The sequence below is a fragment of the Thermobia domestica genome, chromosome 18 (genome assembly GCF_964235325.1).
Source record: "Thermobia domestica chromosome 18, izTheDome1.hap1.1, whole genome shotgun sequence".
In the NCBI taxonomy this organism is placed as follows: Eukaryota; Metazoa; Arthropoda; class Insecta; order Zygentoma; family Lepismatidae; genus Thermobia; species Thermobia domestica.
In genome coordinates, this window is record NC_137471.1 from 99,184,609 (window position 1) to 99,208,432 (window position 23,824).

Sequence of the window (23,824 nt, forward strand, 5' to 3'; positions counted from 1 at the left end):
ACTAGGCATAAATATTTTCACTGCCCAACATACGAAGAAGAAATCTTTTTCATCGACTACAACGGCACAAGATTATTATATATACCTTTGTTAACCCTGGTATTTATACGTTTCACCGTGGGATGTATTGTATTATTTGGATTAACCAATGAAAACAGGTTTGAACAAGTTTAAGGTAGACCTGAAACTCATAGTTTCCACCCCCATTAGTTTTAACTGCTATTCTTTTATGATTATGAAGTGATTCTTATATTCAAATTAACTTGAATATTTCATCTTTGCAACAGTTTTTTTTCTACAACAGACAAAGTCACCCGTGTCATTTACCCGCGCTTGCTTGAATATCACATCTTTGCAATAAAATATTTTCATTTTTACAAGTTTTTTACAACAGATAAAGTCATACCGTTTACCCGCGCTTGCTTGAATTTCTATATACTGACATTTAGATTAATAATTAGAAATCACGATACCTGAACACCAATAGATCCTTTGCATGTGTTTGTTTTAATTAGACTATTGGATTCCAACGCAATGTGACAGTTTGACTTGATCGATAAATAATCCTTTTAAAAGTTAAAGGGAAGATTTTAACAATGTCTACTAGATTTTCCGATTCTTAAGTAGTCCTTTGCTCTTGTTATTTTCCAATAATGATTATCTTAAGCTGTACCTAATTATCATTTTCTTACTTTTGACCATTCTTAAGTCTCTCTCTCATGCTAAGTTTCCTACTTTGTCCACACTCGTCCCATCCTATTACCCATTGAAGCCTTAGCGGTTTACTCCCCATTTCTATTTGCTTTTGGTATTGCTTTGATTTGGTTCACGCGTAAAATTCAACAGAGTTGTCAACCGGATGGGGTAGTTGCTCTACTAATGCAGAAAAGTATGCGGACAGATAAGTACAACAAACAATATCTAAAATAATATTGGTCATAGGCAAGATCAAATGGGAGTAATAAATTGTTTAAGAATCTGAGAAGTGAACTTTGTGCCGGACAATATTGTGTTCGTAACTTTTCTTGGGAATTTTCCCCGTTTTCCCTCATAGTTTTATTCATTTCGCCATTTCCTTTAGCCTAACCGACATAAATGTGGTACGTAATACTCAAAGATTTCATTTATTTTATTGTTTAAGGAGAACGAGAATGTTTGTCAGCATTGGTTAGTGTAGGTTGCGAATATATGTCGCAATGGCATTTGCTGTCCAAATCAGCTATTCTGCTACAAACTTATACAAATTCTCATATTCAGTTGATAAATCTCCGAATGCTGATATTGATCACAGTGCAGTACACTTTTTTTTATAGATAAATAGATACTGAGACCTTCATAGCTAACATGTCCTTAAAGACTGATAAGCTCAAACAAAGAAAGAAAAAATCTAATTCCTAATAATATTTATAGTAAACTGAGCAAATTATAAAAGTTTCCAACATCAGCCTCTGCCCCCTTTCTTTCTTACGTTTCATGAAATTGGAATTTATTTTTTACGGATAAAGTGCAGTATATCGCCTATTTATCTGTTGTACAATCAAATAGCTTTATATGTAATAGGGTACACATCTCTGATGTGGTAGTTTGTGATTCGATTCCCAACACTCATGTTTTCCTTCATTTATTCACCCACGTGTCTTAAGAGGTGTTCTTCATACCCACTAGAAATAAAGATTTCAGTTCAAGTATACTTTCTGACTTGAGCCCAGTCACCTTGTTGGTATTTAATAGCTTCAGCTATATATCAGGTCTAATTTTGAAGTGTTTACTTATCATTATTTAGTGTTCAAACAATTTTAACAAGGAGTCTGCTACGCATATGCACTCTAAAATAATAATACGAAAAATTACAGTGAGAACTATCAAATCGTTGTAAAGAAAGATAGGAACATATTTCGCAAAACCATGAAGATTATTGAATACAAACTTCTTGTAGTGTACATCCTCTTTCTCTTCCTCTCCCTCTCTCCCTCTCTGTACCTCTCTTTCCTTCTCTGGACCTCTCTCTCCCTACATCTCTCTCTCCCTCTCTGTACCTCTCTCTATCCTTCTCTCTATCCCTATTTCTCTGTTCCTCTTTCTCCCTATCTCCATCTCTGGACCTCTCTCTCCCTCTCTGGACCTCTCTCTGATCTTCTCTCTCTATCCATATCTGTACCTTTCTCTATCCCTATTTCTCTGTTCCTCTTTCTCCCTATCTCCCTCTCTGGACCTCTCTCTGAACTTCTCTCTCTCCCTATCTCCCTATCTGTACCTTTCTCTCCCTCTCTGGACCTCTCTCTGGACTTCTCTCTCTCCCTATCTGTACCTTTCTCTCCATCTCTGGACCTCTCTCTCCCTCCATCTCTGTACCTTTCTCTATTCATCTCTCTCTGTACATCTCTCTCTTACTCTAAATGTACATTTTGTTTTGTTTTGATTGTCAGCGTTATTCATTTCTCTTAGCTTACAGAGCATAAAGAAGGAGATTACACTAAATGATCGATGTATCGATTTCACGTCTCATATAACCTCACTACTAAAAGTAATAAGAATAGTTTTTCTCTTTGTTTTAGCTTGCCTATGAGATGAGACGAGATGAAACAAAAGTTTGTGTGGTTAAGCGGATAGCGTACATGTCTTTGACATCTAAACTTTATTCGTACTTATAGTTTTCTAATATCATTTTCCATTTATTTCACAAGTAGCTCTTAATATGTTCATAGACTAGTGTTTCGAAACATTTAACAACGAGTGTTATTATAAATAACACGAAAGAATTCAAAAGCAGAGCTTGAACTCTTAAAATTTGAAATCGGTAAGTCAAATACATACCGCAAAGCAGATAATCCAATAAAAGAAATACTCAAAACAAGAAGAAATAAGTAATAAGAGGATTCGATTCCCAAGTGGAATGTTTAAAAGAACTTCAAAGTCTATCAGTTTACTGTCTAAGGACTACAAAGAAAATAGCTTTGATGATGGCAAACTCCAAACAAATTCATACATATCATGACTATTTTACGTGAAGTTTTCCTTAATCCTGCCACGCAAATGTGATGTCAAATAAAATAAGATTGTTTTCACATTACGCTCACAAATTCAAAACCAAGGGAGGTTTACACCAATTAAATGTTAGAATGAGACTTGGCATACAACTTGCTTACTGTTCTATCCTCACGAATACATATTTTCAAACTAATTGTTGAATCAAACTTTACCTTAGATGGTTGAGATCCCGGGTTGACCAACTAAAATTACGGCTGAACATATTGTGTCTGTAACTTTTTTCTTGAGCATTTCCAAGCGTTCCTCTCAGAGTTTCTTCATTTTACCAATTGCTTTATCCTAGACAAAATAATTGTGAGGTGTCACATTTCATTTTAATACACAGTCAAGGGGAAATCATTTCAATACATAGCGAAGAGAGACCACTAATTATTTATTTAACTAGTAAAGAATCTGATTTCAAATTTCAATATAACACAGCAGTGGGTCAGTGGTAGTACCAGCAGTTAGACTTGTAGTGAACTCTCTTGGAGTTTTTCAAGACGAAACATTAAATCATTCATTCATTTCTCATAATTACTGTCTCCTTTAGCCTATCCAAGTTTAAACTTTGATTAGTTTACCACAAGACAAAGAGAAATATTACTGGTGAAAAATCAAATAAGCAATTACCAATAAGAAAATACTACTTCAATTCTCTTTCTCTCTTTTCAATTGTTTTGAAATCTTCAAGCTTTGTACAGTATAGTTTCGTGTACAGTTTGTTTTCTACTGTACCAACTAAAATTGTTTCATGGCCAAGTGGTTAGTATGATCGTTTTGGCTAACTGAATAGTACATCAGTGTTGGACATTTAATATTTTTATTTGTACGAAAACATTTTCTAATATCACTCGTCAAGGATTCGATTCCCGAAGATAGGTCGTGTGACAACAGATTAATTCTTACAAGGAATGTTCTAAGAATTTAGAAAAAAAGAGACTTCTTGCTGAAAAATTAGAGACTTCTTGCTGAAAAAATAAACTCAAAATTCAACCATTCATCAAAAATAGAACCTGCATTAATTTCGAGTATATATATATATAACAGAAGAAACCTTATATGTTTGCACAAAATGAATTTTCATTACACATTAGTTATTGAGACTATTATCAAAATACCTCAGTACTGTTAAAAGTTAGAAAGGTTTTAAAAATTCATAGGAAAGAAAACACAAATTTCCCAGCACCCATCCAGCAACAACACACGATTTATTTACAATATATATATATATATATATATATATATATATATATATATATATATATATATATATATATATATACATATATACAAATATTTACATCCCAACAATTACTTCACCCCCTTCTTCCTCCACTTCCTTCACTTCCTCTTCCATCACTTCTTCTTGTTTTTGCCCCCACACTTTACACACCCTCCCCTCTAAATCCCACTTGATCCCCAAAATCTCCTTTACACTTGATTCTTTTTGTTTTTCTGATACATAATGTTCTAATATTACATTATTTACGCAGTTCGAGCATGTGTGTCATCTTTGTTTTTCATTATTTAGAGGGCATGCTGTTGATAAATAATACGATTTTCTCTCCCCTCTCTCTCGTATTTTTTTGTGCAATATTCTACACATGTCATGGGGGCGCTACATGGTGTTGGGTTGATTCTTTTTAGAAGAAATGTTCTTAATTTTCTTCGGCATTCCTCGTCAACAAATACTCTATTTGATGGTGTTGGGACTCCATTTCTTCTGGAAAATAATAAAAATAAAAATAATTAGTACAACATAATTTCATCAAAATAGTGCAAATTATAATTAATGTTTTAATGTGTACAATATATACTTAATACTTAATAGAAATAAAAATTCTGTTATTCTATCCACGTACGAAAATCAGTTTCTTTTAGCGTACAAAACCTATAAAAACTATCTTTAGTTTGCAAGAGCTATGTAGAATTCTGGCAGAGTACTTTATACATTTTCGAATTCTCAATAAATCTGTACAAGCAAACTATCTGTGTTGTGTAAAACCCAAAGCTAAACGTACCGATAACTTAAGATCAAATCTAGTGTTCCCTCACAATATAATTGCTAACGCTCTTGCATTCAGTGCGAGCACCACCTGGTTCAATTCCCGGTAGGGGAACTAGTGTTCTGCTCACAATATAATTGCTAACGCTCTTGCATTCAGTGCGAGCATCCCCGGGTTCAATTCCCGGTAGGGGAACTAGTGTTCCCCTCACAGCATAGTCGCTAACGCGTTTTGGCTTTAATGCGGGTATTTCCGTGTAGCATACTCGCTTTCGCTTTTGCGTTCAATGTAAGCGGTCCCGGGCCCGATTCCCGGTATAAAGGTGTCGCGACGCGGACGTACCCGAAAACGCATTCAAAGCAAACGGTTCTGGTCCAATTACCGGCGGTGCATTCAGTCAAAAATAATAATAATGTTTTTCTCATTTGCACCAAACAAATGTCTTGCGTGATACCTAATTTCCCTCTTTTCCCGAATAGTGTGCTCGCGAGGAGTTGTCTTGTCTCACAGGATAAAATGTTTAGAGATCGGAAATATAAAATCAAATCAATCTTTCACCAACGTATAAAAAATAAATCTAATTCAGCCGCAAAAACTCTTGCACTTGTAAAATCCTATATCTCAATCCCGATAAAAAAAACTTATATGACTCCACTCCAACAACATAACAAGCAAAATTTTGATGCTATAAAACGGAATTCATACAAAATTATTTATTTATTTATTTAAAAAAGTGGTAAGGTGTTCACTTCATATGTTTAGGGGGTCTGTAGTTCAATCCTAGGTCATGCCAACTGAACAAACACTATGTCTGCGGATTCCTTATACTTTTTATACTAATACTACCAATATGTTTCCAAGAAAAAATTCAAAACCAGTACATTAGCAATAGTGATTTAATACTATTTTAATAGAACTAGTAGTGACACCTATCGGCAAAAGTCATAATTAAAGATTAGTTGTGCTTTGAAAGTCCCGCAGTGCTGACGCGTGTGCGACTGATTTCCGTATATTTCTCAGGTGAGTATAGTATATATGTTTTCATTGTGTAATAAACCATAGCACATATTCACTTCATTCAAATACATATGCTTGTATATTCTGTTGGTCTTAATATTCGATAAAAGTATTGAAGATCAAACGCGTATAAGTAAAACTATTGGGTTAAATAAGGAATATAAACCCATGTCTTTCAGTGACAGAACGAGTATTTACTTAAGTGGTGCGGTACCACATCATTTCTGGGGTATGAAGCCCAGTCTTTCAGTGATGGATCACTACCTCCTCACTTCAGGGGGATGACCCCTCTACTAGTATTGCTGCATATGTTTACATTGAAATCCTAGTGCCAAAAAGACGGGGTAAAACCGAGATCTCTCACTGTAAAATCCATATATAAAACAAGTAACGTTCAGTAATGGGAGGCATTACTCTTAAACACGGGTATAGTCTCCCTCTTCCCCACGCAAAAGAGCACGTTCACTATTTGGAAAAGTTATGAGGGAAATTCAGTCCGGGTATAGTGCCCCTCTTCCCCCACGCAAAAAGAGCGCGTTCACTATTGGAAAAGTTATGAGGGGAAATTCAGTCCGGGTATAGTCCCTCTTCCCTACGCAAAAGAGCGCGTTCACACTGCATTGGATTCTCTTTCTGAATCCCTAACAAGATATTTCGTATTTCATTTCATTTTACAAAGCCAATATTTATTTTTCTCACTCATTACCTTGCTTAATATAGAGTTAGTATGTACAAAAAGCATGTGACTACCATATGATTAAGGTTCTGAATACTGCAACACATGTTTAAAATACTCAAGTTCATATTTCTTACCTTTTTCAAATATATTCCCAACACTTATTCAGAAATAAAGAACATCTACCTTAAATTTCTCTCACTCAATTACATTCGTTTATTCGTCATGTCTTGGAAAAAGAACCGTTTGAGTATTCACTACGTTTCGTGATGAACAAGCTATTCTAACACGAATTCAAAGGGAGAAGTCCACAGCTATGATCCAAAATGAATCAATGATTGTAGTTCTTTTCTTTCGAGTCTAACTGTGGGAAAGAAAAGTCTACACATTTACGTAAAAATTGCAATATTCGCATGTATCTTGGAAAATTGCATCCACTACAACTAAGAGCTCTTTATATATAAAACACTTAATACTGACTGATTTTCTAAATATTAGGGATACAAGCAAAACAAATGTCTATCTTTTCTGTTGAACTTAATTATTTTACACTAAACAATATATTTTGAACATTATCTGTAGTAAATATTGAATATGTATGTGTTCTAAAAGTGTTCTTTATGTGTAAATTGCTTATTTTCCGAAAAGACTTCCCAATATGAATACAGATTCATGACAAATCATTCAGACACAATGTATTTATATAAAATCTACCATCAAAAAAAATATTGGACAGTACGCAATTCTGTTTAATCACAATTTCAGTTATAAAGATTCAAAGAAATTGCACACTTGATTTTTGCCGTAAAGTCCGTCAGTGGCGGGTCTTAAGGCACATTACCAAACATTTCTAAAATACCAACTATTATGTATTAAACTATAAAGTATCTCATTGACGGCTCTTAAGGGACGTCACCACGCATTTCTAAAACTATAAAGTATCTCATTGACGGTTCTTAAGGGACGTCACCACACATTTCTAAAACGCCAAAAAAATAAAAATTCTGTAGTAAACTATAAGTCCATCCGTCATTGGCGATTCTTAAGGGATGTCACCACGCATTTCTAAAACCTCCAAAAAAATCTGCAGTAAACTATAAAGTATCTCATTGACGGCTCTTAAGGGATGTCACCACGCATTTCTAAAACGCCAAAAAATTCTGCAGTAAACTATAAGTCCCTCTGTTATTAGCGATTCTTAAGGGATGTCACCACGCATTTTTCTCTAAAAAGATTAACACTGCCAAGATATTTTTCGTGTAAAGTTCCCCCACATATTCTTAACTATAATAATAATGCTAGTTCCATTCTTCACTCTTTCCTGTGGTCAACTTGTCCAAAAACGCAGCCGAAACGGAATCAAAATTCAAACATAGTATTCAAACAACAGTTTAATTATTCGTAAAACAATTCATAAGGCGCTAACACCGTCAACTAATCTCTTTTTTTTTAAAAAAAAATATTTCGTTCCTTCGTGGTGACCGTTCAGGAAGCTAGCTTTTCCCGGTGTTGGCAAACCCAGTGGGCGTTATGTCCCATGTATGGATCCCCCGGTTTTCGGTAAACACGGAAGTTAATATAAGTCAGACGCGGTTCCCTCAGGTTCGGGGCACTATGCCCCATGCATGGTTCCCCCGGTTTTGGTAAACACGGACGGCGATATAAGTCAGACGCGGTTCCCCCAGGTTTGGGGCACTATGCCCCATGCATGGTTCCCCCCGGTTTTGGCAAACACGGACGGCGATATAAGTCAGACGCGGTTCCCCTAGGTTTGGGGCACTATGCCCCATGCATGGTTCCCCCGGTTTTGGCAAACATGGAAGGGGATATGTCAGACGCGGTTCCCCTGTTTGGGGGGGCTATGCCCCATGCATGGTTCCCCCGGTTGAAACATATTGACAAACTCTTAGTTCGTTTCTACACTGTGTTAATTATTTTCATAAGAAAAAACAATATGTGTTAATTTTCTAGGGGGAGTCCTACCATTCGATACTTATGCAAATATATCTAATCAATTATAATAATATAAAACTTACTTGAATATATCTTCTTCTTTGAACAAGACACAGAAAAAAATCCAGAAAAAAACACTAAAGAAGCAAACGCAAAAGCCTTCGCAAGCAAGATTGTCAATACAGGAAATGTGTACTGCACTTATATAATATATTTTTTATTTATTCATTAACATAAGGGGAATGGCATAGGGGGAGAAAAAAAATAAAGTAAATGAATTTGCCTCGTAATACAGCATTGCCTCACTCTGCAAAGAAGCAGAAAAGAATTGGGGTATTTCCTTTGTCGGCATCTTCCCGAATCGAAGGAAATATTTCTTTCTTTCTTTTTTCTATAGAGGTAATACCAGGGAATTTTCACACAATGCCTAAAGTTTGAAAAACATCGCCAGCATGTCTGAATTCGTACCTCAAAGACGCCAAATTGTCGTATTTTTCACGGCAAATAGTTGTTTACTAAGCAATAAAATTCGTTAGCTGGGTTCAGGCGACAATGTTCCTAGATTTTAAAATTCCGGCTTTATTCAGTAAACTATATAGCTATCATTTTCAACATCTGTTTCAATAACTTGTATTTTGCCGAAAAGAACAGCACAATTATTTTATGTGGCAATACACAGAAACCGTTCTACAGGTTTTTTGTGTGTGTTGTTTTTGCAGTACTCAATATGAGGCTATCGACATTGAGTCCAAGGCCAGTCTGGCACCATCAACTTGTTTGTTTGTCTGAATGGGCGGGGGGAAAGGTTGTTTCCAGAACCAACCACCAGAAGTGGTTTGTGACAAGAAATGTATGTCAGTTGTCGCGGGTGGGGAGAGGGTAGAAACCTGTTCACACAAGATGAGGTCAAAGAGAGGCGGGGAAGGGTGGGATCACTCAAACTAGAGGGAATGATTGGCAGGTAACTATCTGCCATGGTTAAACATTGAAGGCGGAACAAACTGGTCTTTCCTGGCCAATCATATTGCAAGGTTGTTTGCATAGGGTGTGAGAAACTGAGCTTCATTCTTTCACCATTCAGTCATGCAATGGATGTTGGAGAGAACACAGGACCTTGCGTATCTACGAATTTTGTACTGAGCACCGCTAAAAAATAGCAATGTTAAGTCTGTCATTTAAGAACCACGCAAGCTAAACGAAAGAAGTGCAGTTCGCAACAAAAAATAAATGAAAATAAATAAATATTTCTTCCTTTCCTTCCTTTTTCCCCATCTTAATACTTTACGCCGTAAAACAAAGCACCATTAAAAATCATTGCTAAACATTGGAGCTTAAAGGATGTAATCATATTCATTATTCATAATTTTCTAGTTCAAATAAGAGTGTTCAATTAGTTACGAGCTTTACAAGTCAGATCATAATTAAATTAATAGGGAAAAACCTTGTGGGAGCTAGGGACCGCGTTTTAATCCATATACTGAAGTTCTAATTATCTAAATCATAGTTTTAATTCTAATTTAATTATAATTTCGATTCAAGAAACGTATAGGTTCATGTTTAAAGCTAGGAACAGCGTTCAAAGCCGTATCCTCAATCCAAAATCGTGTTGGATCGCGTTTGAAGCTAGGGATTGCGTTCAATGACGTATACCAATGCTCTAATTATCTAAATCGTAGTTTTAATTCTAATTTGATTATAATTTCGATTCAAGAAACGTATAGGTTCATGTTTAAAGCTAGGAACAGTGTTCAAAGCCGTATCCTCAATCAAAAATCGTGTTGGATCATGTTTGAAGCTAGGGATTGCGTTCAAAGCCGTATACCAATGCTCTAATTATCTAAATCGTAGTTTTAATTCTAATTTAATTATAATTTCAATTCAAGAATCGTATAGGAGCGTGTTTCAACAAGAAAGGAGGTCATTCCACTTTTCCAAACAACCTCTATTGCACAACTAATAAAACCACTTCCCCCAGAAACCTCCCCCAAGGCCGACACGGCCATATTGACATCAAATGTACACTGTCATAAAAGCAATTAAGGGGCAATAAAATCTATGGTGGTGTACAATCCTAGACAAGGCTACTAACCTCCGGGTTCCATAGGCCAGAGAGTTAGCTTACAAAGCATGAGTAGATGCCTAGGCTAATACTACAAATAGATGAAATGCGCATTTACTGAAAAGATGGGTTCTACTGACATTGGGTAGTCTATATACTCTTCGTGTTCTAGGGCCTAGGGGAGATTGTGCCTAAGATTTCACATCAGGTTACGTCACACACAGTCGCACACTTTCATTTTCATTAAAAATGAAAGAAAAAAAACAAGAAAAAACGATTTCATCCCACTTTCCTTTGTGGCAGTCGGACACAAATCATCACACTTATCTGCAGAAAACACTTTTCAAATCGGGTTATTGGGAGAGCCTCCAGTTCCAATGTTGGGGAGGACATGTCTCCCCATTTCCCCGGAATTTTTGCAAGTACTTACAGCTGAGACAACTTTCCAGCATGAGGAGAGGAGCATATCCTCCTCTGGCATTTATTGCAATTTGTGCCCAAGTAGCGGAAGTGGAATTAATACATATTGACGAGACTACTAAACGAACTACAGCACGAAGTTCAGTTTGAAATACTACAGAATACGATTCTTTTTAAAAGAAATGGAAAAGCCAAGAGAAATCAATTTCATCTCACATTCCTTTGTGGCAGTCGGATAAATCATCACACTTATCCCAAAAAGCACTTTATAAGTTAGATTATTGGGGGGGACAGTCCCCCCCAGGTCCAAGATTGGGGGGACATGTCCCCCTCGTCCCCCCGGGATTTGCGCCAATGTTTACTAGTTTAGTATAAAATGTAGATATAAATCTTTTATATCTATATTAGTTAATAGGATTAAAAATTAAGTTGCTTCGCCTATTTCAGCCATGTGGCAAAATACTTGTTGACTAATGTAATTGGATTTTTCTCACGGTGAATCCAAAAGCGTTTTTTTTTATTTATTTATTTAATGATTATATTCTTCACTGTTGCTGAGACAAAGATCTCACATGCCCATTACCCGGCCAGTGGTTTTTCTATGGAAATGGGGGATGTACCTGGCTGGTTTAAAGTCATTAAGAAACTGTATTTCGCAATTTGACATAGAACGTAAAGCACTTTCCCTTCTGAACTTCTTTATTGGGCCAAACGCGTGAAAATCGCGGGAGAGTAAGGCAGAACTTTATGGAGGGTAGGGTAACATTTCTCAGCCGAATGATTGAATTTTATTAAGGAGTCGACTCTTGTGTGGCCTTGCATCATTCTGCAAAAGATCGATACCTCGAGACAGCATTCAAGGTCAGTTGACCTTAATCTTCCTTCTTAAACGCCAGTGCTTCATAGTGAGCAGCGTTCACTATGGTTTTTGCCCCACCCTAACCTGATTTTTGAGCATTTAATTTAACTAGCATTTCACTGACGAACCATTTCTGTTGACTGTATACCTTCAGCATACAGGAACTAAACCATAACATTGCGTATCTCTGGAGAAATCCATCGTTGCACTCACTTATTCACGATTGACGGTCGAACGTCTACCTGCAAATAAAATACCTAGGTAGATAATTAAGCATGTGTATGTAACAACCACAATAAATAAGTAACTCAATAAAAACAATTATTCTTTTCCCTTATTTCTACTACACCGAAAACATAGGACAACACAGAAAAATCTGTTCTCCGGACAGTGGTATATTGTACAATATACAGAATCCTCTTGCTTACTACAGAAATCAGCACGAAGCATAGGTTATCCGTATGCTACATAGGCACTGCTCTTAGATGTTACATCATGCCGTTGCAGAATGTCTGATATCTGACAGTCTTCCTTATATTACATACATATATGTATGTTACCTTCGTCAGCTATATGTTATATACGTCCATTTGTATGTGAGATCCTGACCACCTATATTGTTTCATATGGAAAGTACGTATAGATGGAACTCTTATACAGAAAGTATTATAAAACATGCGTTTTCAGTTATACGTTTTCTGTGTGTTAAGTCCAAAAACTACAGGATTTACAAATGTAACATACGATTTTACGTAAGCCACATACATTTTTTTCTAAGTGAAGTTAACTTATTTGTCAAAGGAAGCTTTTATATTGTTAGCACTACTCGCACGCTACGTGTTCGTAGTTGTTTCTCCTAGACAACTATACATATTAACTGCAATCATCAGACAGTTCAAAACTCGGCAAAGAAAATGCTGTTGTTCGTCTGATAACAGTTGTTTGTTGGTAGATATTGACCAGTACTTTTCCAAACTTGCCCCATAGGCGTGGGTAAATACCAGTTATTCCACAAGTAATGTCTTTGTTTCTAGATCGTGAGAAGAAGGACGATAACTTACCTGGAACACCACCGTTAGGCAGCAAAATAGTCTTCATTGAGCTCCACAACCTTTGCTTTCTGTCAACCAGTTGTAGTGTTCCTCGCTGAAGAAGGTCACCGGTTTTGGAGCCAAAGAAGTGAGGTTTGGAATTGTTCCTCACACGTCACCCTCATCTTGCAGTGTTTTCCCGGAAATGTAGTTCTGCGAGCTGCGAAAAATACAGTAGTCTATTGGTGCAAGATCTGGTGAAACGTTGGATGCACGACTTTTTCCCAGCCACATTTATCGATTTCAGCACAGGTCCTTCTAGCCGTATGTGAGCATACATTACCACCAAAGATAAACACACCCTTGCGATGAAATAAAATATTACGTTACTCCAAAATTCAATCGTTACTGCAGTCAATAAGCGTTTAAGCTGCTGACAGTAGACATCAACATTGATTGTCCCACATGGCAAGAGCTCAAGGTGGAATATCCCACGGATATACCACCAAACTCTCAACATCGCTTTCCAGGAGGTGGAGGTCCAGTTTTGGCACAGCTCCTGCACAACCTCTTGAGATACTGACATATGCGTGTAACATTATGGTAGAGGACCTACTTTTCATCTCCTGTAATCATTCCTGTTCAGAAATTGCTCACGTCCTGACGGGTGAGCAGGAAACTGTAGATATCAACTTACTGTTGCTTCTGTTGAAGTGTTAACGCATATGATAGCCATTCGGCGAGTTTCGCCAGATACAGAAGTTCCTGCAAATGACAATGAGCGGTCGAATGGGAAATATGGAGTTTGCTGGTCAGTTCTTCAACAGTTTGCATTGAATTTGCCTGCCGCTGCTTACAGAGCATCGTTGTCCAGCTTCACAGGACTCCCTTTTCGTCCCTTATCGATCCCTCAGACCGAAACCTCTCGGATCACCTCTAGCAGTTCCACAACACCCTGATCATATACGATATTTAAGTTTCGTTCTACTGCGCAGGATGAATGTTCTTGATATTCATACAGCATTACATGCCGTATGTGGCCCTCCGACACTGCATGATTAAGCACAAGCCGCAATCTAAAAAGTAGAGTAGACCTTTCTTCTACACACCACTACACAACGAAGTGCCTTATATAACACAGCTATGGTACGTGCCTTCTACTTCAATATTCGCTCATCAGATGCTGTTATTGCAGCGGTCATCGGGAAAACGACATTACTTATGAGATAAACTAATACGCGCAAATTGATTTTTTTTTCAACTGCATAAGCCAGAACTCTTTTCAAGTTATCTGCAGTATTCTTTTTTTTTTCTTCCTCGCCTTTTGTAATATTCTTCCCTTGCTTTTATTTTAGTTTCAATGCGATAAAGAATAGAAAACCACAGTCAAGTCACATTTGTCTGTTTTGTCTCATGTAAGTTAAGATTTAGGAGATCTGAGAGTTAATATTGTAGATCCTTTCAAAACATTGTTGTCATTACGGAAGATGGTAAACAATATCACCATGTAGACTTGGACAACTTTTAACCAATGTTGAAATCAAAAGGCTAGTATTAACCTGCGTAGGTAAAAATAAACTTCGTAGGCTCATTCACTTACATTTTAAAGGCAGGTGATTGTTTACGGAAAGTAGTCTTTGTAAGTAAGGCAGTCCAATTTTTACTTTCTTCTTCACAAAGCAGTCTCTTGTTTAAAAATATACACAGAAGTTCAATGACGTCATACTTAATTGTAGGGCCTATCTTTTGTTTTTTTTTAGAAACAAATGATAGGCATAGTTAGGCTACTGGCAAATCACAGTGAGTCACAACAAACCACAGAAGGAATGGGTCATAGTGAGTCGTTAATGCTGACCCACGTTCCACTGATCTACTCCATTTCTGTTCGTACAGCTCCCTCCTGGATATATGGATAACATACGCGCCTTTGGTGTGGGAGATTCCGGTTCGATTCCCGGCAGGAGCTCGTATGGTTCAGATCCCACGTTAAGGTGTAATTCCACATCTTATATAGCCTCTCTGTCGAAAGGGACGTTAAAACTCAAATCTCTATCCATCTCTGTTCGTCTATACTCAAAAATTGTCTCTGTGATATTTTTTCTCATAGTAAGTATTGACACATGTTTTTTTTTTTTTTTTTTTTGTCCGTGAACTCAGTTTACGTAGAAAATCTTAGAAGAGTTGTGTTGTGTATCATTAATAGCACAAGAAAAGCTGTCCATGACATACCAAACGTTCCTTTCCAGTGTCACTTGTAAGTCAAATTGTACAATTCTAATAATAATATACACTTTCAGTGTCTCAAAACAATAACAAGATTCGTAGGCTTAAGGCAAAAATTTGTTTCAGTTAACCTAAGTTTAAAACTTTAAAAAAAAAAAAAAAAAAAATCTCCAGTTTAACATGTTATTTGACGCTAAGGTAATGTACGGCCATTTTGTGTTTTGTATTGGATAATTGAAGTTGTCTGTACCTATATTATGGGTAATAAATCTCCTTTCTTTTTTCAGAAAGATTCGGGGAAAATGAGAGTCCACTAGACTGCAGGATTTGTACTGTACAGTTCTCGCTGACACCTGTGCTCCAACAGCGTCCAGGTAGAACAAGGGAAGAGGAAGACATGAAAAGTGAGGGAGAAAAGGAGACGGAAGGGGTAAGGGACGAAGATAAATTGAGAAAGATGAGCCTTTTTAACTTCACGCTCCTGCTATTAAATGTAGATCAAGCGAGCATTCCTCACTCCAAAACACATCATGGTTAACACGAAAAGATCCCTCAGCTGTCAAGGGAGAGGCACGACCTCCTCGCTCAACAGATGAGACGCAGGTTCAGTCCAAAAGAGAAGAGTCGAGGTGGAAAATAAATAATATACAAGACTACAGGCATCTCATCCTTCAATTACAAAAGTGAGTTCAAGACAAAAGCAAGTACATCCCATAGTGTGATTCAGTTCTCGTTAAGACGACTTGTGATAAACACCTTCGTGGTAATGAGACATGAAATTAATTATTTTAATGACCATAATTAATAATTAAATTCTACGATATTGTTAGGATATATGGAAAACAGAAATGTCCAGAATATGACTGAGAGGCGATTTGTGTTTCTTGGTTTTAATTTTAATAATGATATAGTTATTAAAATCTGATACATTATGAAAATGAATGGAACACAACGTTCCGATTGAGATTAAACTATCCAAATACATGCTCTACTCATTGTTTACTTACAAATTAAATATATTAAATATATAGGCCAAGAATGTTGAGTTGATTTTGAGTTTACCGTCCCGTTCACGGTCAGGTAATATGAGATGTGGACCTACTGATCAACGTGGAATCCGGACCACATGAGCTCCCGCCGGGAATCGAACCCGCCCCCACGCCAATAGGCCACTAATGTAAACACAATAATATCTGTTATATGAAGGATTTACTAGTACGCGTCTTTGGTGTGGGAGACCCGGGTTCAATGTGGTTCGGATTCCACGTTAATCAGTAGTTCCACGTCTCACATAGCCTCGCTGCTGAAAGGAACGCTAAACTAAAAGTCAACTCATTAACTCTATGCTCTGTTGAAAAAAATCCCATGATATATTTTCTCAATTAAGATTAGAGTATCTATATAATAATCGGCAAAGCATTGACAATTGTCGTCGTTGACCTCACTAGAAGAAAATTATAAACCAGTAGTAAAGCAGCCCAGAGAGCACTTCAGGTGCTACCTTTTGACAAAATGTTGAATTTGTTAACAGCTACGACGCCAAAGCGTGCAATAGGAACATTCCAATCCACGATTTTGTGTTCTTTTTTCCCCTTTCTGTTAAAAAGGATAATAATTCCCTAACTGAAACATAGTGTGGAGTGACAGTGAAATGTTAGCTTCAATGCTAGTAGCCTATATTGTATTACTAATGGGATTAATTAATAGCAAAAGAATAGGCAAAGAGGTGAGAACGTTAGGACCAGATAATGATCAGGTGACTTCATCCCGATATATTTTCTTCAGGTGCCTAGTTATCATTTAATTTAAAATGAGACATCGTCAATTTTACGATCAAGCTAGCGTTCACTATGACTAGCAAGAAGTCTCGAGATCGAACTATAGAATTTGTAGCTTTGCATGCATTAAGAATTGAATTCTTTAGAGCAGTGGTTCTCAACCGATGTGTCGCGACCCCTAAGATGTGTCGCGAAATTTTAGAATCTACAAAACATGATGTAATAATTAGTTAGTTAAAATCGAGACAAACTGTACCAGCCAACACCTTCAGCTGTAGAAATAATGCTCACAAGGGAAAGTCACGAACTGGCTCCGCTGAGATCCGAACGAGACAATTGTGTTTGCTTTTGATATGTTATTACTAGACGAATCGCGAAGTTATAAGTGCCACCGCTCGGGATATCGTGAGTTAAAACATATTTTGTAATGTAAAAGCTATTAGCTGGCAGAAAAGTTTGAACCGGCTTATTTGTTCGGAAACGGTTGTGTAGGCATAAAACTCGACAAACATGTATCCCATTATTTTCAAGAGCACACCTTTTTGGGGTAAAAAGTTTGTTCCAGGGTACCCTGTAGGGTCTCTGACGGGTCCAACTCAAAAGTTTCAAATGGCAAGGGGTTAAGTAGCACATCGTTTGAAGGCTGCTGTGGAATGAAAGAAGATGGAGTAGGTGTCGACTCTCTACGATAAACCTATGCAAAATTGCGGTGGGTCAAAATATATACAAAAACTTAATTGAGAAATACATGACCATTCCTATAAATCGAAAACGGTGAGACAAATGTGAAAACAGAAAAGCAGGTGTAGCATTATTTTCAAAGTACAACGATTTAAAGTAAAAAGTCTTGTCCCAGGGTCCCAGGTTGGATTCAACTCAAAAGTTTCTATGGCAATGGTGGTTAAGTAGCACATCGTTTGAAAGCTGTTGTGAAATAAAAGAAAATGAGTTCACAATAACGGACTAATTTATATATAATACAAACAGGATAGAAAATGAAAGTGAGAATAACAAGGAAATAAGAAATAATCGAAATGGTAAATAAATAAAAAAAAATCTATAGTAGTTTCCGTTCTATGGTACTTCCAATCTTCTGCTGCGGCAGTTAGAGCTGCCGCCAGGTGGTAACAACTTCTGTACTTCGGTCGAGTCACTCGTAGATCTCTTTATTTCAACGAGTGGAATGAATGAAGATGCAACATAATTATTAGCTGTGATTGTCAGATGCAACATAATTATCAGCATTTATATACAAACTCACTTTTTACGATGGACTACAGATAATATTGGACTACAGATTATGTGTTTTTAACTTTTTGTGGATGTCTACTATTGAAAATAAACGTAAGTACCGGTACCACATTTAGCTTCTCCAGCTCCAGTGATTTGAGCTGGACATACGTGTGATATATATACATAGTAAGGTATTTTAAACTCAATATGTCGCGTTTTTTAACATTTCGTATCTTTTGTTACCTACGCTTACTGATGAATGTTCATGCTAAATTTGATTTTTCTAGCTTCAGCAGTTTGGAGTGCCTAGTGACTATACTTCCGACATAATTTTAAGCGGCCATCTTGGATTCAAGGTAGCAATATACTTTTCAATTAAGTTTGTGTATACATTATTGACCCTGTGTCATTTTGCATTGGGTTATCGTAGAGTCGAGACTTGCTCCATCTTCTTTCATTCCATAATAACTTTCAAACGATATGCTACTTAACCCTTGCCATTTGAAATTTTTGAGTTGGACCCTGTCTGGGACCTTGCGGGGGACCCTGAGGCAAACTTTTTTAACGCAAAAAAGTGTGTCCTTGAAAATGATGGAATATGTGTTCGTCGAGATTTCAATCTATCCAACCGTTTCCAAACAAATGAGCTGGTTCAAACTAGTCTGCCAGCTAATAACTTATACATTACAAAATATGTTCTAACTCATGATACCATTTCAGGTGGCACGTGTAACTTTGGGATTCGTCTAGTTATAACATATCAAATGAAAGCACAATTATTTCGTTCGGATCTCAGCGGATCCAGTTCGTGACCATCCCTTGTCAGTACAGTCACTATAGAAACTAACAGATTTCACTATTGCATAAGATGATTGTATTATTATTTATAATAAGAATATCTAATAAGTGTGTCCCGATGTCCTGGACGTTCAGTATAAAGTTTGTCGTCAGACAAAAAAGGTTGAGTACCACTGCTTTAGAGAATCGTTCGTGTTTTATAGGTGCATATTTGAACTCAATGACTTGTAGCTTTGCGTTCGTTGAAGGATTGAATTATTGGGAAGTAAGAGACTTTACTGATCTAGTACATTATATTATGCACGTTCAAGAAAGAACTTAATAATATACAGTGTTGTTAGTGGGCGGAAAATAGATTATATATTTCTAAAATAATGTGCTATATCATTATAATATTTGTAGTTTTGCTTGTAAGTTGCGATATCTTTTCTAAAGTTTAAAATTATTTTTAATTGATACACTTTTCATTATGCAAACAACACATTCGTAGTTGAATTCAAATGTTTTCAATATGTTTAAGGTATTCAGTCCTTGTTATAGCATCTGATAAGACCATGGTTTTTGAGGACGTAACAGATGACATAAATAACCCATGGATTTCCTCGTGGAACACTTGTTTTCATATCATTCATTTCTTTTACGTAGCTTAAGGCAACAGTGGAGTCAATAACTTGTTTTGTCTTCAATGTCATTAAAAAAATGCTATCACCATTCTGAAAATGAGAGGTAACAGGAAAATATTAAATAAAGATACAGATTCAACTGTTTGAAATTCATTTTTAGTTCATTCCCTACAAGAGAATAGTCACTACACTACAGAAATCTCTGAGAAATTCTCGTCACATAAAATGCGTCAGCAAATTTACAACTTCTTTGATCTTCTCTCAAGTTTTTTTCTTTCTTTAACTTTTATAACTCGCTATTTTGAATTTTTTAAAAACACTGTTTATTCGTCCTTCGTTCCTTTTTGGATAATCTTTTGACCATTCTATATGAATATAATATATAACATAACATAACATACACAAGGGAAAAGAATCATAGCATAGAAAACCCGAACGAAAGGAAATGAAAAAGAAATGGATAACTGGCACTAAAAAACTGGCCGCTCTTTTTACCTATATGAAGCTAGAAGAATGACTGATTTTAAAATGACATCACGATGTGCTCTCCTAAAATTGCATGGTTTTGTTCGCTGTCATGAGTCAGCAAAGGATGGAAAAAAGAGTTAAGAAAAATGTCCAACGCTGCTCACGAAATTGTAACAAGATTTCTTCATCATTTGCAACGAAATCTTTAGTATATATATATAAATTGTAAGAAAAATTAGTAGAAAGGGGAGAAAGACAAACGTAACGTTTCTTTCTTAGAAATTCATTCAAACCAACCGTTTGTAACAATTCTTGTAATTTGGTGTGAGAAATATATATATATATATATATATATATATATATATATATATATATATATATATATATATATATATATATATATATATATAAGAGAATAAATTGTGCAACGTGAGACATTCAGTTCTAGTACAGTTAAGTTGATTCCATCATCATGTTTTTTTTTTCTTTTTTTTTTTTTCATAGCACTCGAGAAGTAACAAGAAATGTTTGTAGTTGAAATTCCGTTCACGTATACCTACTTGTTTACCAGAATATATATTTACTAAATCCACTGACTCACTCATCATCGGATCTCCAAAACAGCGTACAGATTTCAAATTTTGTACAAATGTCCTCTTTGAAACCTAGGCTACAGCCTATGGACACAACAGCGACCCTGAAAGGAAACTTTAAGATGTTTACAAGGTTCATCAGATCACCGAAACTGTTAGGCACAGAAGCACTGAAATTTGTATAAATGCACTCAATGAACCCTAAGCAAAGAATAAACCAAGTTCTAAGAAATGGGATCTCATATAGAGGAAAGAAAGCCTTGAACTGAGGGAACACAAAAAAAATTCACTTTACAATAATTCACTTTCATTAATCCTCCGTCTCCGTTAGCCTAAAAGGCATAATTGTGGGACGTTAAATTTAAAACTTTTATTTCCAATAATAAATATGTTGTTATGTTGCAGCTTTCGTGGACCTCTCGCGACAATGAAGGATTCTAACGGCTTCTAAGTAAAATTATGAAAAAAAAAAAAAAAAAAAAATCAGGACATAAATTTTGTAAATAAATTTACTAGACGAGACGCGAAAGAATTCTTTGAGCATCAAGACGAGAGGAGAAAATCTTATTTTTCATATCGTCTCGCCTCGTGGGCAACACTACATGCCATGAGACCAACGTGGAGAGCTGCATAAGAAAGAGTTCAGAATATTTGAAATACAAAATTTTCGTTCACTTTTACTACATCCTCTGAGATTTCAGTTAACAGAAACATGTTCATTGCTGAAATACTAGTGGTAAAGGGTGTACACTTGGATAAAGGGTGTGTCCTTCATTATTAAAAGAAACTATTATCAATACTACAATGAATTTTCAGGAAAATAAGAAAACTCTTCTCATTACACGGTATAATAACTTAATTATTAATTTTGAAACTGACTAGGGTACAACATGGGAAGAATATAATCACTTATGCACAAAATTTTCAGAGAAACTCTTTCGTTCGCTAAAGCAAATACGTTTGAGAAGAGAGATGCTTGTCTTCCTGTGCTGTCTCACTCTAAATGAATTCGGTTGAAGGTAGCTCTGATACATTCGGTCGGAAATCATACGGTCGCTTCTGGCGCCAATTTTTGTTTTAGAGAGAAGTCCTTCGTGGCTATGTGATTAATGTACATGTCTTCGGCATAGGAGACTCGCGCTCGATTCCAGGAGCTCATTTGATCCGGATTCCACGTTAAACTGTAGGCTCTTTCGTATAGCCTAGCTACCGAAAAACGCGCTAAACTCAAATTAAGTCGAATCAATTTTGAAATCTTCTTCTAGAGGATGTATTAATTTAAAATGTAAAATGAAATTTGACATTAGTGTAACATATAATTATGTTCAATTGAACACTTTAAGTTATCATCCAAACTTCGTATTGACGAAGACAAGTATCTTTTTCACTTTCCATAGCTTTCTCATAGTTATATGATTAAATTATGCGCCTCCGGCACAAGAGAATCTGGTTCGATTCTTGGTAGGAATCATTCTGAACAGTAGTCTCAGTGTTGAAAGGGACGCTAAATTCCAATCCAACAAACGAATCAACACTTTCCAGTTAGTACTTTACACGTCGCAAAGCCGACCATCTTAGACGTCTCAATTATACTATCAATACCTAGGTATACTCAGGCACGTTGAGTGCCAACTCAGGCCCAGGTGTTGAATTATCATTGAGCCCGGTATAAAAACTGGCAAACTGTATCTCATATATTTACTAGTTACATCAGTTACATTATACTAATTATATAGGATTGAATATTTATTGTCATTAAATAACATTTGTTGCAATAGACAGTGTCAGCATATAAACAAATATATACAAAGAAAGATAGAAGTTACAATTTACACTTTTCTTCAAATTCGTCGATACTATAAATAGAATTATTTTAAATACATATACTAACTACATCACTAGGGTTACACTTCTTAATTTACAAAACAGCTTTTCTTGCTTCCCTGCTAGCAAATGTATCTATGATATCACTAAAGTTTAGCTAAAGTAGACTCCATTACAAGATTCCTAAGTCGGATAAACTTTGAGTCATCGATGATCGAAGGATATTCTTTACTCTTGTAAGTGCACTAAACGATCTTTCAGCCTCCGTCACCGACACTGGTAGAGTTCAAAAAATACGGAGAGCAATAGTAACATTTGGAAAAAATATTGACTAGTTTTTGGTCAAGAATTGTGTAGAGCAACTGAAATGGTGTCAGAGCAGTACTGAAGTTGGCAGATTGAATCACTTGTAGGTGAACCATTTCCTTGTAGATGATATCATCTGTTAAAGTTATCGCTGTATAGTTCTAACCAGGTTCTTACTTTTCCCTCAAGTTCATCATTGCTCAACGTTGGAACTTACACAAGAAACCGAATTTCGTGTTTAAATCATGTATTGCCTTTTACTGGCATTTAAGGTTGACTGTAACACAATCCAAAATAAATAAATAAATAAATAAATAAAAGATGAAAATTTCTTCGGGGTTCTTTGTTTATTTCTTGTTCTTCAACAATTCTGTCTGCTAAACGTTTCTTGATTATGCGCTTTTCTGAAAAATCTGAAGTCGTTACTAGATTTCTGCTCACAAATTTACATTCTTTCAAAATGTTTTCCCACTTACTGCGTAGTAGTATTAGATCTTCCATCAAACTTGTGATATTGTCAACTTCGACATCCAAAGCAATTTCTCTTACTTGCTTGTAAAATATTTGTCGTAATCTTCTCTTTAGCATAAGGATACACTTTCAGTATTCACCGGGCTCCGGGCTCCGCACCCCGCCGCTGCCCCAGAATCTCGTCAGGCCTGGGTGTACCATGAAGTGGCGAATTGTTTATCTTTGTCCAATTACTTAATAGCTGAGTACTTGGTAAATCTACTAAGATAATTTTCTTCTCAGCATTCCAAATTCGTTACATAAAAGGGGATTTAGGATTTAGATTTCTGGGCGTTCGGCATCTAAGGCCATTTAGCCCGTCACGATTTGAGGGATGACGTCCCTCGGCGAGCACACTATCCGGGGAAAGGTAAGGGAGAAAGGATTAGGGAAGGAAGGAAGCGGCCTGGGACCTAC

General features: G+C 36.3%; 1 long non-coding RNA gene across 3 annotated transcripts in view; it reads left to right on the plus strand.

Moving 5' to 3' along the window:
• The window catches only part of LOC145675497 (uncharacterized), a 336,608-nt gene that overhangs the window by 310,736 nt on the left and 2,048 nt on the right, over positions 1–23,824 (plus strand). For 2 of the 3 annotated variants that reach the window (XR_014129134.1, XR_014129133.1), the window contains exon 2: positions 15,562–15,704. This is a non-coding gene — a long non-coding RNA (uncharacterized LOC145675497). Of the gene's footprint in view, positions 1–15,561; positions 15,958–23,824 lie in introns of all 3 variants that reach the window. The other variant, XR_014129135.1, reaches the window with a different exon arrangement.